Below are 13619 nucleotides of genomic sequence, written 5' to 3'. Positions count from 1 at the left end.
GCATTGGAAATGTAATTGAGGAAAATATGTAATAAAAATATTAAAAATTAAAAAAAGGAAAGGGATAGCGAAGTTATGTATAGTGGTGGCACATACCTTTAATCTCAGCATTAAATCTCAGCTCTAGGGAGGCATAGTCAGGAGAGTATCTGTTAGTTCAAAGTCAGCTTGGTCTACATAGAGAGGTCCAGGCCAGCCAGGGCTACATAGTGAGACCTGTATCAAAAATAAGGAAGAAAGAAAGAAAGAACGTTATTTAGAAATAGGGAAAGAAAGAAAAGGAAAGGAAAAAAGGAGAGTGAGATGCCATCTCTAAGGGAGAAGTGGCAAATGATTTCGTTCACTTAAAAATCTGCCATCACAGGTCTATTGAAGATGCAGATAGAAGTTACATTGGGAATTTGACCGCAACAACATGCACATCTGTAGAAGAGAGTTACAAAGCCACTGGCCTTCTCTTCCTTCTATACTAGAACTGAAGATTATGTAGCAGGAAGTCATGCAAGGCTAAAAATAACAATTCATTCATTGGCTACTAACCTGACAAGGCAGCAATGTGTGTGAGTGAGCAGTGAGTGATCTCCTGCGCTCAGCAGGACTTCCCAGCTTGCTGCTGAACTGGTGGGTGTGGTGCTTCATCTTAGTTGTTGACTTGACTGAATTTGGAAGCAAAGCACATAGGAGCTACAGCTCTGGGCATGTCTTTGAGGGCATTTGTATAGAAGTTTAACTGAAAATGGAAGACCTACCCCATGTATGGGACTGGGGTCCCAGGCAAACTGAGAAGGGACAAAGGAGAAAACCAGCTGAACTCCATCAAGCATTCAGTTCTGTGTTCCTCACTGCAGGTGCAGTATGGCCAGTGGCCTTATGGGCTTCTCGCCGTGCCTTCTCCACTGTGGTGAACTGCATCCCTTCTTGACTTGTGAGTCAAACAAGGCCTTCCTCCCTTAAGTTTTTTCAGTCAGGTATTTTGTCATGGCAATAGGATATGTGATTAACACAGCAGGGAAGCCTGGGAGAAAGAAGGAAAAGAGCCCCCATTCTTCAGCAAGCATGAGCTTAAGATTAAAGGCAAAGTTTGGGAACAGCATTAGGTATGGCACCTTTGTCACCATCATTTTGTCAGAGCCCTGTGGCTTTGTTGTTCTGTCACCTATGGGTTGACAAACTGGCAAGTTTATTATGTAAATACACTTTTATTCTTATGAAGTTAGAACTTTAATAACATTTTATATTCATTCATCAAGTTTTCTACCTTAAAGAAACTTTTTCTGGTTCTTTGTGAGTTTCACATCATGCACCCTAATCCCACTCCTCTCCATCCCCTCCTGTCTGCCCTCTGTCTTTGAATCCCCTTCCAAAAAAAAAAAAGCTACAGAAGCAGAATGCACAAAACAAACCAAAGCATAGAAAACATCTCATCGTGGAAGCTGTAGTGTGCCGTAGTTTGTCCCATAGTATATCTCTCTGTCCACACATCTTCACTTGCAAATGTTCATTTCAATGAGTCATTGGTCTGGTTTGAGGTCTCTGGCTTCTATGACACCATTAATATTGGATCCTTACTGGGACTCCTTCCAGTTATCCTATGGTTCTCCTATGTCATGGAAATCCTGTAGGTTTCTATCAGCAGGGCTGGTCCTTATACACACTCCAGCAGTTCACAGATGATCTTGATTTTGGGGTGGGTTAATTCAAAACCCTGGATCTGGGCTTGGATGGTGGCTGATCCAGTCAGCGCATTGGCTTTTCTTTATTGGCACCACTAGCATAAACTCTTTAGCACTTTTCTGATTGCCTTCGGCAGGAGGCAGGGTCAGCTCTACTGCTCTCATGCCCTTGGGCCAGCTCACCCACACCCATGCATCCATAGCCAGCTCCATTGTGCTGCCCAGTCAAGGGGCAGGGCCAACTCTCCCAAGTGCTACAGCCCATGAGTGGGGTTAGCACTCCCACTGATTGCATTCTGGACTGGCTCACCCATGCCTTCAACATCAGGGCAAGCTCTACTGTGTTGCCCAGGCAAGGCAAAGGCTCATTCTCCTTAGTGCTGCTGGTGGTGAGATATGGGTCCACAGTCAGTGAGGGATGGGGCCAGTTCAGCTCAGCCCCCTGGGCATCCATGTTGTCCTATGCAGCTACCCAGACCAGGCCTGCCTGTCCTCAGAGTCTCTAGTGGTAAAATGAGCCACAGGCATTAATACCAATCCCTGTAGCCCTATAGCTACAAACCCAGACATGGCCTTCGGCAGCAGCACATACTGGGATGGGACTTCACTATATCTCTAGGTGGCCTGTTGGCTACTCATAATGGGCTACTTGTCTCCATTCTTGTGTCTCCAGTTCCATTTCTCTTCACAAGGATCAAACTGGTCTACTTTCCTTCTCCCCCATCTGGCTACCACACATTTGCACATAGTAGTGTCTCCTGTTTCAGGCAAGCCATATGGTTGAGCAGCATTTCCTGTCTGCAGTGCATGGTAAAGTGGTAAATGGGCATCTAGGTGTCTCAGGCAGGTCTCTGGGCATTTCTCCCTGCCCATACTCCATGACATGCTGGTAGGTAGGTCTTTGAATGTCTTCCAACAACCTCACTGTGTTGCCTGGTGGTAAGCAGAGGCTTTATGTGTCTATGGTTTGCCAATAGGGTTCAGCAAAGAGCAGGTCTCTGGGCACCTTTCCCCATCCATGTCTGGATGTGTCCTGACTTTACTTTTAACCTCCACTCCCATCAGCACCACCCTGTGACACTGTGATGACCTTCTTGTTACTGCCAAGTTTTCTACTTTTACAAGCTGTTTTTACATGAAACATAAGACCTGAAAATGCACATGGAGAGGCATACCTTTCCTACTTGTATGTGTGTCTATGTGTTGGTACATGTGCATGTATTGTAGGAACACCCACACAACCCTAATTGCAATTCCAGTGTAGGTATAGAAGAAAATACAGTTTTTATAAGTGTCTGCTTTTTTTTGCATAATTAATATGTGCTTTTTATAATATATACTTTTATGTTAATGTGTACTTTGAGAAAATCTCCACTTATAAGAACTAGTAACAGTTTCTTAGTTTTTTCTTCTAGTTGCTTTGGTGATATACTCTTAGAAAAGATATTAAAAGAGCAAAAGGTTTATTTTAGCTCATAGATAAAGGAACAGTCTATCATTATGGGTGAGTTCACAGTAACAGAAACTAGGCAGCTAGTCAAATTTCATCTAGGTATATTGTGTTCATTATTTTTCTATTGCTGTGGTAAAACACCATGACCAAGGCAAATTATAAAATAAAGTGTTTAATTGGCCTTACAGTTTCAGAGAGTGTAGAATCCATGATGGCAGAGCAAGGGCATGCCAACAGGAATAGCTGAGAGCTCACATCTCCAAATTCTTTCTGCCTTCTCTTCTGAGAGGGGTTCCTGGAGTTCTGAGGGCAAGGGTTTGAGAGTTGCCTCCCACTTAGATGTGAGTGTTCCAAGGTCTCATTCTCTGCATAAGGTCTGGCTGTGGGTCTCTGTATTTGTTCCCATTCATTGTAGGGGGAAGCTTGTAAAAGTAACTTTCATTTGCCTGATGTAATTGTTACCTCTGAGGTTTACTGCCTAGTCCTGGAAGCCTCTAGCCTCTAATCTGATGTAGGCCTAGAATGTTTTCAGTTTCTGAGAGCTACTGCTGTATAAGCTCACCCTTTCTAGTTCTTTCCAAACTCTGGCTGGCTGGTAAAACTGAGCTGTCTGACTTAAAACTCCTATCCAAAATGATTGAATCAATTTGGCTTCTCTCAGCTTCTGACTGAATTGCTCTGCTTGGCCTCATACTAACTTTGGCAATCTGTTCTAATCTTCTGGTTCCTCATTCTCTGGCTTGTTCTGTCTTCATGTGTGTCTAGCTTGTTCTCTCTGTAACCTGTCTCTGTAAAACTCTCCTGGTAAAACTGCCTCCTTCTCAGCACTGCTTTCTCATGTAGCTTCTCTTTTCTCTCTCTTCTGAGAGTTGGCCATAGCCTAGTCTGTCAAATCTTTCTCTGATTCATCACTTTGTCTGCCACTCAATTAGACATCACTTTCAAACATGGGCACTTCCCTCTACAAACTAACTTTACCTTAATTGATGTGCCATTTATTTTTGTAAATTCTTCCTCCTTCAGATTCAGAGATATCTTCCATTCTAGACTAAAGTGGGGGGTGGCAAGGAATAACACTAAACACTTAACTGACCATAAGAAGAACTCAAAGCTCTGCACAGAAGCAAAGCTGTGTGGCTCTTGTAAGTTTGAATGCCATTTGATTTCACAAACCCAAAACACCAAGTTCAAATGCCTAAATTACACATGTCTCTCTTATTGTGATGTCTAATGTTGTAGTAATTGATACCATTTCTGTGTGGTTAAACTCTTTAATGTTAGATCTCTATCTTCCACCAGGAAAAAACTATCCATGGCAAACCACTGGCTAGCACAGCAAAACCTTCTTTCTCCCCATTAGGGTGCTGAAGATCTTTTCATTCTACCAGGCTTTGAAGATTTGTTTGCACATATCTTTCTTTACTATTTTCCATGGTCACTCCTCCAAAGACCATAAACCTCTAACCCCTGCACTCTTGCTTGGACTTAACATTTCATTCTTCAAGAAGAGAAAATGAAAACATTACACCCTCTCAAGGTTATGCCAAAGTGACTCCTAACATTGTTCTTCTTTTCATTGATTCTTTGACAGTTTCATACAACACACCTTGTTCACTTTCACTCACTTTTCCAAAATCCATCTCTCCTTTTCTAGCCACTCAACTTTGTATCCTATTCTTTTTTAAATCCATCTGGTACAGTTTGCACCATCCTCACACTCCTGGATGTGTGGCTGTCTCCGGAGGGTGGCCTACCACTAGCGACACACTCTTACAGAAAACTCCCTCGTCTCTCAGAAGCTATCACCTTCCAATAACTACTTAGCTAGAGATGGGACTTTGTGTCTACATCTCCTCTCCATGCTGGAACTTTCCCTGACATGAGTCTGTGTAGATTTTACGCATGCTGTGACCACACTTGTGAGTTCATATGGCAGCTGATCTGTTACTTTCAGAAAACACTCTTTCTCATGACTCTTATAACCTTTCTGTTTTCTCTTTTACTACGATCCTTTGGGTGAAATGATGTGATGTAGATGTCCCATTCAAGACCAAGTGTTCTGCAGCCTCTTATTCTCTGCATCTTGATCAGTTGTAGTCCTCTGTGTCAATCACTATAAAGAGAAGTTTCTCTGATGAGGGTTGAGAGAAACATAATCTATGGGTGTGATGCTAAATCATTAGGAGTTGGTTTAATAGTCTATCTTCATTCTTGTTTCTAAAATTTTCCACAGGAGGTCTTATACCATCCAATCTTGGTTAGAGAGACAAGACTTAATTTATTCTCTCTTCCATGGGAGGGGTTTGAGAGTCCCATGTTCTGTTTGCTGTGTTGGGATGCTAGTTCATCCTGACAAGTTGCTCCTGAACTCAATATTAGCAAAGCACAACTGTTTTGATTAAAATAGAGAGATGTGTAGGTCCACTAAGAGGAGATGTATTGTTCAACTCATTTATCCTGGCATACTCCTCAAGAATCCTGTATCCCTGACACTCTACTGCACATTAACTATTCAGCAAGTGCACTGGGTGATTTTAATGATACTTGATACCTTAGCAGAGAATGCTCTTTTTTTCTAATTTTTTAAATTTAATTATTTTATTTAGTTACATTCCAGGTGTTGTCCCTCCCCAGTTCCCCCTCCCCCTGTTCCTTATCCCATTTCTCCTCCTTGCCTCTGAAAAGGTGTTCCCCCCACCAGAACTTCCCTTTCCCAGGGCCCTCAAATCTCTTGAGGATTATGCTCATTTTCTCCCACTGAGGTCAGATCAGAAAGTCCTCTGCTCTCTATGTGCCAAGGGTGGGGCCTTGGACCAGCTCTTCTATGTTGCCTAGTTGTTGGCTCAGGCTCTGGGAAACTTGATGGGGTCCAGGTTGGTTGAGACTGTTGATCTTCCTATGGGATCAGCCTCCATTTCAGCTTCATCAATCCTTCCTCTAATTCCATCATAGGGGCTACCCACTTCAGTCCAATTGTTGGGTATTTTGACTGTGAATTAGTAACCCTGTTCCTCCACTTGAGGCCCAATCTACTGAAGGTGGACTCTTTGAATTACCTCTCCCCACTGTAAGGCATTTTGTCTAAACTCAACCCCCCCAATCGAGTCCTGAGAGTCTCTTGTCTCCAAGGTCTCTGGTACTTTCTAGAGGGTCCCCCCATCTCCCACCTCCTGAGGCTGCATATTTTCATTCATTCTCCTGGCTGTCTGGGCTTCTCTCCTGTCCCCTCATACCTGATCCTGTTCCCCCTTTCCCCTTCCCTTCTCCTCTCCTCTCGTACTCAGGTGCCCCCCTCTGCCTCCACTGATTATTTTCTTCCCCTTCTTAATGGGATTGAAGCATCCTCACATGGGCCTTTCTGCTTGTTACACTTCTTAAGGTCTGTGTGTTGTTTCCTAGGTATTCTGTATTTTTTTTTGGCTAATATTCACTTATCAGTTAGTACATACATGCATGTTCTTTGGGTCTGGGTCACCTCACTCAGCCTGATATTTTCTAGTTCCATCCATTTGCCTGTAAAATTCATGATGCCCTTGTTTTTAATAGTTGAATAATATTCCATTATGTAAATGAACCACATTTTCTACATCCATTCTTTGTTTGAGGGACATCTGGGTTGTTTCCAGATTTTGGCTATTACAAATAAGGCTGCTATAAACATAGTGGAACATGTATCCTTGTGGTATGGTGGGGGCATCTTTTGGGTATATTCTCAAGAGTGGTCTTGAGGTAGATAGCTGGGTCTTCAGGTAGATATATCTATTTTCAATATTCTGAGGAATCTCCAGATTGATTTTCATAGTGGTTGTACCAATTTATAATCCCATTAGCAGTGGAGGAGTGTTCTTCTTTCTCCATATCCTGACCAGCATGTGTAGTAAATTGAATTTTTGATCTTAGCCATTCTGATTGGGATAAGGTGGAATTTTAGGGTAGTTTTGATTTGCATTTCCCTGATGACCAAGGACTTTGAATGTTTCTTTCTTTCTTTTTTTTTTCTTTCTTCGGGAGAGAGTGTGAATGTAGTCCCCCACTACCACAAATTATGCAGTCTCCCGCATTTGGGGAAATCGCAGGTGTCAGCACATCCGGATAAGCAATGGATAAGCCTCACCCTGGGAAAACCACCTTCATGATCATGATATCTCCCCTGCCAGGTAAGTATTGAACATTTCTTTAAGTGCCTCTTAGCCATTCCCTGCAACAAATTTCTCTTCTATCTCTAGCAGTGACCTATGCTTTTCCACCTATGAAGGCTAAACTTTTGCAGAACTCTAAGTAAAGAGAATGGATAGATTTTACAACTTCTCCATAAACTTCATGGGTATCAGAAACTGTAGCAGAGCTTGTGGGCTACCTGTAAATATATTGCAGATGTTGAATCTCCAGGGAGTTTTAAAGATATATATATATATATATATATATATATATATATATATATATATATATGGATGTGTGTGTGTGTGTGTGTAAGAAAAGTCCCTGAAAGAGTTGGGCATCAATTATTCTACCTGTATATCTATCTATCTATCTATCTATCTATCTATCTATCTATCTATCTATCTATCTATCTACCCATGCATGCATCTATCATTCATTTATCTTGTGTGTAGGTGTTCATATGTGTGTATACATGTGTGCTCATGTATATAGGTGAATATGGAGGCCAGTGATTGATGTCAGGTACCTTTTCCAGTTGCTTTTTTACCTTACTTTTGAAGACAGGGTTTCTTTCCGACCCTGGTGCTCACTGACTTGTATAGACTGGCTGGTCAACAAGCCTCAGGGATCCTCCTGTGTCTGACCTTGAGCACTGGGCTTTTATGTGAATGTTGTCAGGCTCTTCTTTATGTGTGGGTGCTGGGATTCTGAGGCCAGGTCCTCATGCTTGCTTAGTAAAATCTTTAGACTCTGAGTCATCTTCCCAGCTCTAGAAAGCAGTGAAGCAGTGAAGTATATATATTATTAAACAACTATCATAGTGACCAATCAGTGCCAAAGGTGGTGGTTAATTACCATTCTTACCATTGTTACCATGCTTTCTTGTAGTCATTCATTTTCAGTTAAGTAAATACTGAAGTACAGTTTTGACCTGAGCCACTTCCCAGCAAACATACACACACTTAGAAGTAGGCATGCATTTTCCCCTTTATCATTGTCGGCTGCGTGAGAATGCATCAAAATCCTCTCAAAATAATGTGTCTGGATTAATGATTAATTACCAAAAACATCTGTATGTGGAAATGGTACATGGGAAAATGAGAGGAAAGATTAAATGTCAAGATCCACATTGTTTCAGATAACCTGCCTGCTTGCAGTGGACGAAAACAGAGATTAAGTTTTCACTGATTTCCAGAAAAATATTAGAGCTACTGAATGAAATTTCATGGCTTATTTGTGAATATTGTGTTAGCAAACTTGGATCTAGAAATATTTTAAGGGTGTGCATATACACAACACACACACATACACACACACACACAGAGAGAGAGAGAGAGAGAGAGAGAGAGAGAGAGAGAGAGAGAGAGAGAGAGAGAGAGAGAAAGAGAGAAAATCCTGGACAGAGAGAAAGAGAGACAGGTACAGACAGACAGAGACAGACACACACACATACACAGAAACAGAGACAAAGACAGAGAAAGAGATTATGTTCTATCAAATATTGCATGTACTGGGGCTGTAGAGTTGGTTCAGTGGATGCTAAGACTTCCTATAGAAGTGTGAGCACCTGAGTCCAGTTTCCCAGAACTCATTTAAACTGGGCATCATTGTCTGCACTCTAAGGAGTCATAGGCAAAGATAGGAGGTGGAGAGGGCAGAAATCCATGAATTCTAATTTGCCTCTCTGCTGCCATGATAAATCACTGACCAAATCCACTTTTAGGGAAAAGAGTTTACTTGCTTACAGATTGCAGCCCATCATTAAGAGAAGCTGAGGTAGGAACTCAAGGTAGGAGTTTGGAGGCAGGAACTGAAGGAGGAACCATGGAAAAACCCTGCTTGCTGGTTGCTCTCTGGCTCATGCTTGACCAACTTTCTTACCCAGTCCAGGACTACTTGCTCAGGAACAGTAACTCCCACAGTATGCTGGCCCCTTCTACTTCAGTCATTAATAAAGTGCATCTGCAGACATACTCACAGAGGGATCTGATGGAAGCAACTTCTCAGTAGAGGATCCCTCTTCCCAGTTGTGTGAAGTTGACAACTAAGATTAGTCATCACACCCTGGGAGCTTGCAGTTCTGCTGGCTTCGAGTATATAGGAGTAAACCAACAGAAGATCCCTGCTTGAAGAAGGTAGAAGGTGGGGACTGGTGCTTGAGGCTATCCTCTGACTCCCACATATATGTTGTGGCAGCTGTGCACCTGTGTGTATTAACACACATGCATGATGCACACACACACACTCACACACACACACACACACACACACACACACAGATTATCCTCTGACTCTCACAGAACTGCTGTGGCCAGTATGCACCTGTGTGTGCACAAATCTGCAGGTGCACATGTGTACACACACACACACACACACACAAAGAGATTTAAAAATGCATTTACTATACATAGACATGTATCACCTTATGTCCTTTCTTGTGGTCTTTAAGGCAATATGTTCATGGTACAAAAGTCTACAGAAATGTTATGGAACCAGGCCTGGAAAGCCCAGCTGTTTGTTTTGATGAGTATTGCTGAAATGTAATTCTGAATCCTGTGGCTTAAAGGACAGAGAACTTGAGACCATTTTCTAAGCTCAAAGCTGGATACTGCTCCACAAAGGTATGCCTTGTTAATGAGAGTGTTCAACCTAAGCTTTTATGAAAATCGTTCCGATTAATAGGCTTCTAGGATGGAGATGGCGTGTGGTTATGAATTTCCATTTCAGCTCACTTTGTGCAAGAGCAATCATCCTTAAAGGCTCATAATTTCTTTTAATTGGATATTTCATTACCAGGCAAGGGTACAGAGCAAAACTAATTTTCCCCACATTTTATTTCACCCACTTTGTTTGTTGGCAAGTGTGCAGCCTCAACAAACAATCATTGTTCCTATTTCTAAAAACAATTTTCAGAACACAGAAGAGCGAAGTATTCAAAGTTTTAATGCCTCAGTTTCCACTTTGATGAACTAGAGGACCATCAGCTAGACTGCTAAAGTAATCTATATCTATCTATTTACCTATCTATATCTATATACATATATAGATAGACAGAGACACGCTGAAGTGAAGAGGCTCTTTCTTCACTGAACTTCCACATACATTATTATCTCTTGAAGAATGACATATTTTGCTTGTAAGATCTCTCTGTTTCTATTGCATATGCCAGAAAGATTTTGCTGGCAGGACCCTGATATAGCTCTCTCCTGTGGGACTATGTCAGTGCCTGGAAAATACAGAAGTGGATGCTCACAGTCATCTATAAGATGGAACACAGGGCCCTTAATGAAGGAGCTAGAGAAAGTACCCAAGGAGCTATAGAGGTCTACAACCCTATAGGAGGAACAATAATATGAACTAACCAGTTACCCCCAGAGCTCATGTCTCTAGTTGCATATGTAGCAGAGGATGGCCTAGTTGTCCATCAATGGAGGAGAAGCCCTTGGTCTTGCAAAGATCATATTCCCCAGTACAGTGGAATGCCAGGGCCAGGAAGCAGGAATGGGTGGGTTGGGGAGCAGGGTGGAGGGAGGGTATTGGGGGCTTTGTGGATAGCATTTGAAATGTAAATGAAGAAAATATCTACTTAAAAAAATGATCTCTCTGTTTCTGCTTGGAGATGGCAATGCTTCTCAAGTAAAGTTTAGTATGGTCCAAAGAGTAGCTGAGTTGACATGATAATGTCCAGGTTAGTCCTAGCTGTCTCATTCTGTTGCCCACACAATCCTGGTTGAGTCATAGAACTTTTGAATCCATTTCTCATTTGCTTTTGCTTCCCTTTGGGTCTCAGCTGTCATCGAGAAGTTGTTTACAGGGTAGAGAAATGGCTCAGGGGTTGAGCAGTGTTCACTGATCTTTCAGAGGACCCCGGCAGCTCACAATCCTCTATATTCTACTGCCACCAAAGAGGCATTCCTTGCTGACAGTATGGCATCAAGGATAAATGAAGACCAATTCTACTGAGTGCCACATCTGTGTACACCCTAATCAGCGGCACCATCCCTCACTCTCGGGCAGCTCATCAGCCCCTTCTGCTCACTCTGCACTCCTGAGCTCCTCGATATTCTTTCCAACCTCCAAGTTCCCATCCCATCATTTCTTCTTGTCTTGCCATTTGTCCTTGTTAAGATCAAATTCTATTTATTACTTTTAAGTATTCCTAGTTATCTGTTAAATTCCTCTTTTATTTATTTATTTATTTGAAAAAATGTAAACATAGCAAATATCACCACTGGTCTTCATTTCTGTACCTTACACGTTGAACATAACCAGTTGGGGAGACCCTTCTTTGTACCCCTCTTCCCAGGAATATGGATCCAGGTTTACTTCCTGGACCTTCCTCAGCTTAGCTCTTACCCCAGGACCCTGTTCTGTTGGCTTAGAATCCTGTACAGGACTCATTTTCCAGCTCATCTTCGTGCTAGATTCCTGCCCAAGCATAACCCTTCAATGGGGTATTTTCCATATCCAAATACACACCCCCATCTCAGTGATTCCTTTCTCTTCATGGTTGTTATAACTGTATTACAGTAACTTAGTGACCTCTTAATCCATTTTTGGTGTCATTTCCTGTCTAGGTAGCAAGGCTCCCTGAGGCAGAAACACACTGCTCTTGTTATTGTTTCCTCTTTAGTGCCTGGCTCATTTCCTGGAGTGTAACAGTCACTCCATAAATATTCATTAATGAGTGAATTGAATAATAAGCGAGGAAAGAGGCCTGCATAATGTTAATGTAAGGGTCAAATGAAATTATGTAGGCCAGGCACCTTTGAACATATTAAAGTGTAAAAGCAAGGCATTTTATTCCTTTTTTCCCCCTTTAGCTAGGGATAAGCCTAGCTCCACTTTTATCCTCCTATCTCCTGAGCCACCTTTCTGCCCTCATTCATAAATCTTCACAGATTCCACTCACACAAGAAGACTCCGAGGACCAGGTGGGTTGATGGAGTGTTCTCAGCTCCCTCACATATTTATGCCTAGTGATCATCTCTCCCATATGTCCAGTTACCTCTGCCAGATTAAAAGAAACAACAAGGCTGATACCCAGGAACCTTAAATAGCTCTAAAAGAAGTGTATCAGTGTATCCTCTTGAGTATGTCTGCAGGAGGATGCTGCGCAGGGGCAAGATGCAGCTGGATTGATGGTGGCTTAAGAGCACCATTCTCCTTGTGAATTCTCACCATTCTTTCAGGATTGTGTATTAGGTATTCTTTGCCAAAGACAGTCTTAAATATTTACTAATCTTTGTTGAATAGATTAACTTAAACCAGAGTGCCATGTTTATGGGGTCCTTAGTTTTAGCTGTTTGTAAAATAAGTTCACCACTGGTCTTGTCCCCATCAGAAATTGCACCCTTGGCATATCACATGCAAATATTCTTTGTGATCTAGAACCTGAATTGAGTCTGTCTGCTTCTTTTTTTCCTATCCCTGTTTCATCTATCCCAAACACCTGGGAAGATTTCTAAAAACTCTCAATTCTCCTTTGTTTCCTGCATCCCTGCTTTCTTCCTGAAGGCTTTTAAAAAACTCTTTATTCATTTTAGTTTGGGAATCAGCTATCCACACAACAAATTTACATCTTCTCTAAAGATGCATTTTAGCCCCTCTTTAGAGCTAGGCATGCCTTCTTCTGGGCTGTCCTAACTTTGAGATAATCCCACTCATTTGCAGAACTCCAGGAAACAGTGCCCATCATTATGAGTGTGGCTCATGCTCTTGGAGATCTTGTCCAGATATGGACACTATGTCCAATCTTCTCATTCACTGTGCCTCTCGAGTTCAAAGCCCTTAACTCTAAACACCATTTTAAACCTCTTAGTGTGCCTGATTCTCTATTTTTATGTTTTAGAGTTTTATTAAAATTTTATTATAAAGAACTTAAAAAAATCATGCAGTGAAATAAACACCCCAGTCTACATGCCTCTTAGAACTTCTATACAGTTCTCCATACAATTGAGTTGACAAAGATTAGCTATAGCATATAGGCACATTGTCTGTGCTCCATATTAAGACTGGTGATCTGGCTAGGGAGATGGCTCCGTGGTTAAGAGCACTGGCTGCAAAAGCATAAGGACCTGAGTCGGAATCCCCAGAACACGTGTCAAAAGCCAGGCATGGTCACGTCTATCTGTGATCCCAGCATTCTGAGAGCTTGAGACAAAGAAAAACCTTGAAGGCTGCTACTTGCCAGCCTTGGTACAGGCTCAGTGAGTAGCCTTGTCTCAAGGTATAAGACAGCGAGATATAAAGTAGGTCATTCCTCATCATCTCCTGGACTCCACCAGTGTTTGAGTACATAACACACACACACACACACACACACACACACA

The 13619-nt window shown here is 42.0% G+C and overlaps 1 non-coding gene across 1 annotated transcript; it reads right to left on the bottom strand.

Annotated features, from left to right (window-relative positions):
- Positions 1–7131: 7131 nt before the first annotated feature.
- LOC115031436 lies at positions 7132–7291 on the bottom strand. The gene has a single exon (XR_003837061.1). It is a non-coding gene; the product is annotated as a U1 spliceosomal RNA (small nuclear RNA).
- Between the last annotated feature and the right edge of the window lie 6328 nt (positions 7292–13619).

This window comes from Mus caroli, chromosome 6, assembly GCF_900094665.2.
Source record: "Mus caroli chromosome 6, CAROLI_EIJ_v1.1, whole genome shotgun sequence".
Classification (NCBI taxonomy): Eukaryota; Metazoa; Chordata; class Mammalia; order Rodentia; family Muridae; genus Mus; species Mus caroli.
The sequence above is the reverse complement of the archived record's forward strand: the minus strand, read 5'-3'. Positions and strand labels throughout refer to the sequence as shown.